Raw genomic sequence first — 3422 nt, 5'->3', positions numbered from 1 at the left:
TACAGTATTGCTGTAATTGTGCCACGACAATTTGCATTGCACATGGTGTGTCAGCAGTGTAAACAGTGAAGTAAAAAATACATGCACATATTAGGTTTCATCAATCAGTGCGATTATTTTATAAATGGAAGCCAAAGGATGGGTTATCACCAACATTTATAAGTATACCATACCCCACAGTCTGAGTTTGTTGGATTTAAATGTCTATCCACATTCAACACCAACTGCCTGACTCTTGTTCTATAAAATGTAAAATCAGCAGGTCAGAGTAAGTAATACTGCATATGCATAACAAAACGGCAAGATCAAGAACTAGTGGCACCGCTGTTCTTAGATGTCATAGAGTCCTAAATATATATTTTATGTTTAATATATGTAAGAGGTCCCTCCAAGCAAAAGGAAACAGTTATACTCCAGAGTTAATTTTGGCCAGACATGTATTTTCATTTTAAATTGTGCCTTCTAAACGTCTGCTTCAAATGCATTAATGTTCTGAATCAGGAGATTCAGTGTGGGTGTGACAAATTCAGACGAAATTAAGATTTATGACATTTTCATATAATCTAGGCTGACACTAATCTTTTTTTCACAGCTGTTAACCAACTGTAAAAAACTGTGTCTTTAGAAGAGACAGAAGTGACTGCTTTTAAAACTCCCTCCACCCATATCTCGAGGTCAGAAATAGATGAATTGAGTGGAGTACAAAATGAGGTGTGTATGCATGCCTCCGTGTTTGTGTGTGTGTGCCTGCATGTCTGTGCATGACTGAAATGTCTCCTAGCAGCATTAAAGAACGCCTTCCATGATTGTATGACAAACAAGTATGCATGGGTGTGTAGCTAGTATGTCATCACATCACCAGTCAGGTAGCAGACAATGTAAATGCAGACCTTCTGTAATTAGACAGCATATGTGGTCTGTTTTCTTGTTTAATCTCATACACAAAGACTCACAGAAACCACACAGCAATATGACAGCTAAAACTTGAGACAGGGTTTGTCTGAAGGTTTTCACCTGAACAATTTTTCACAATTACAGAGGTACAGCTTGTGGCTCCTTAACCCTCCGGTTTAGGAGGGGGAGACACCCTCCTAAAACCAAACAGAAGTCAGCCAGTAGTGGCAACACCATTGCTAGTAGTGGCAACGCCATTGTTAATGACTAAAAACATTAGACCTGAGGTGCCTCTTCTGTGTGTCTTATCTCTTGCTTCACCTTTGCACTGCTACAATAAGGGTGCCTTTAAGTGCTGTTGCATATAATGCTGGGACATGCAGCACGAAGGCTGCTAGGTAAAAACAAACCCTAGATGCTTAATGTTTAACTTGAATTAAATCAGACTGATGGGAAATGTTAGAGTCAGAAAGTAAATAATAGGGCAGGACCCTGAACCCTACAACATGACTAGGTGCGTGGAACTTTAAATGCTGTTCCTTTCCAACTAGTGCAGACTATGTTTTTTGCATGTTATTTGAATTGCTCATGAGCATATTGTGTACATTTAGTTGTATACTTAAAGAAGGCTGCGGTTCCAAAGGACAATGTGTTATGCACATTTATGAAATTAATAAAAATCACTGACAGTGTTTGTAAATGAGATAAATGAGTTTGAATTAGTGAAATACGCTCTCTTATTGTAGAGATACAGGCTGTGCTGATGTTATTATTGTCGTGATGCTATTCAAGTTCAATAGGAAATTTCAATAGTTGACATGTATTGTGAGGTTCCTGTGATATATTGCTCACACTAATGAACTGTGTGTTCATTGAAGGGCTGACGGCACAGTTAAGTAGCCCCCTTTATTAAAAAGGAAGAGAGAAGAGAGAGAGGACAAGGAGGTATTGAAAATTGCTTGTACAAGCCATGGCAAAGAGATTAGTATAGATAATCATTTCTTATAGGGAGGGTAACTGGTGACATTCATTGGAGTGTGTGTACTTGATATTAAAGTACTGTTATAGCAATACAATGAAAACTTTAACTTCACTGAAACTTTATTGAAAACAGTCACTTAAATACTGGGTACATTATCAAAGCTAAAATAAAACTGTCACTGCCACTTGATCTTTCTGATCACAGGACCATAATAGTTGCAATATACTGATTAAGCAATATATTGAAAGCGTTCAATTTCCAATTTGTGATAAATCACAAATAATTATTATAGTGTATATCAAACCGTTCAAAGGGGAAACATTTGGTTTAATTTCCACCAATAAAACTTGCATTATGCTTTGCACCTAACAAAAGAAGTGTCACAATAATTCAACAATTTGATACAGCAGAGGTAATGCAAAGTAAAACCACCATTTGGGACGTGAATGATGGAAAAAGTGTGGTGTTATTTTAAATATAGCACAAGCAGAAGTGAAGGCCCAGACACACCGTGAGCAAATAAGGTATGTGGCTGTAAACAGACAAGCAACAAGACTCCTCCTGCGTTTAAGACTACAGAAATGTGCATTTACTGGTCCGTTTACATTTGTGTGTTAACTTAAGATTCATTTGTGTATCCAGGTGTGTCCAGTCATAACATTTAGGTAAGAGCTCAAGCGTAAAGATTATGAGGTTGGGTCTGGTTAAGTTGGGAGTATAACTGCATGGTGCCACTTATCATTCTGAAAACATGGCACGTAATGAAATATCAGGAGCCTGAAGATCTATCAAGGATGTTTTGGCCTTTATGCACAGTGTACATATATAAATATTAACATTAAACATCTCAGTTTGTGTTTTTTGGATTGGATGGGGATACGCAGTCACTTTAAGCAGACTTCTTACCTGCACTTTTATTGGATGTGAGGCCCCAGCAACATGCAATCAATCTGTGACACATCCCCCGCCAGCTCAGCAGCTCCCCAGCTTTTTTTTTCCTTCACATTATGCATTCAGTCCAAGGTGTATGTATTCAAGGCAACAATTATAACTTGGAAGAGGCAAGTTATTTAGCTCTGATGTTGTTATGCTGCTGCTCTGTTAAGGCATGCCTGACTGACAGACTCCCTAGCTCCCAGTTCAATTCAGGTATGTCATTAAAACGAATGCTTTTTTAATCAGAAATAGAATTCCCCAAGCTCTATTCGGGGTATGTTTCACAACCTACACACATTAATCTGTTCAGTCAAACCACTTGGAGCTGCTTTCCCAATTTCTAATCACATGCGTCCTATTTAACATGTAATAATGATCTGATCTGACATGATTGTCTTCATGTGAGCTGCTTTTGCTTCTAGGTGAGACCTTTAATTCGGGATATTTAACTTCGCTTTGAGGTGATGTGCTGAAGAGGAAACATGAAATGGGCATTTCATTTGGTACAGTATAGTAACTGCATCCCCAGCAGTGGACGGAGGGAGGGAGGCCGCCTGAGCTGCGCTGCGCGGGGCGGGGTGCGGACATGTTGCCCCACCCCGGCGTCGGC

This window comes from Anabas testudineus, chromosome 15, assembly GCF_900324465.2.
Source record: "Anabas testudineus chromosome 15, fAnaTes1.2, whole genome shotgun sequence".
In the NCBI taxonomy this organism is placed as follows: Eukaryota; Metazoa; Chordata; class Actinopteri; order Anabantiformes; family Anabantidae; genus Anabas; species Anabas testudineus.
This window is presented reverse-complemented; position numbering follows the sequence as displayed.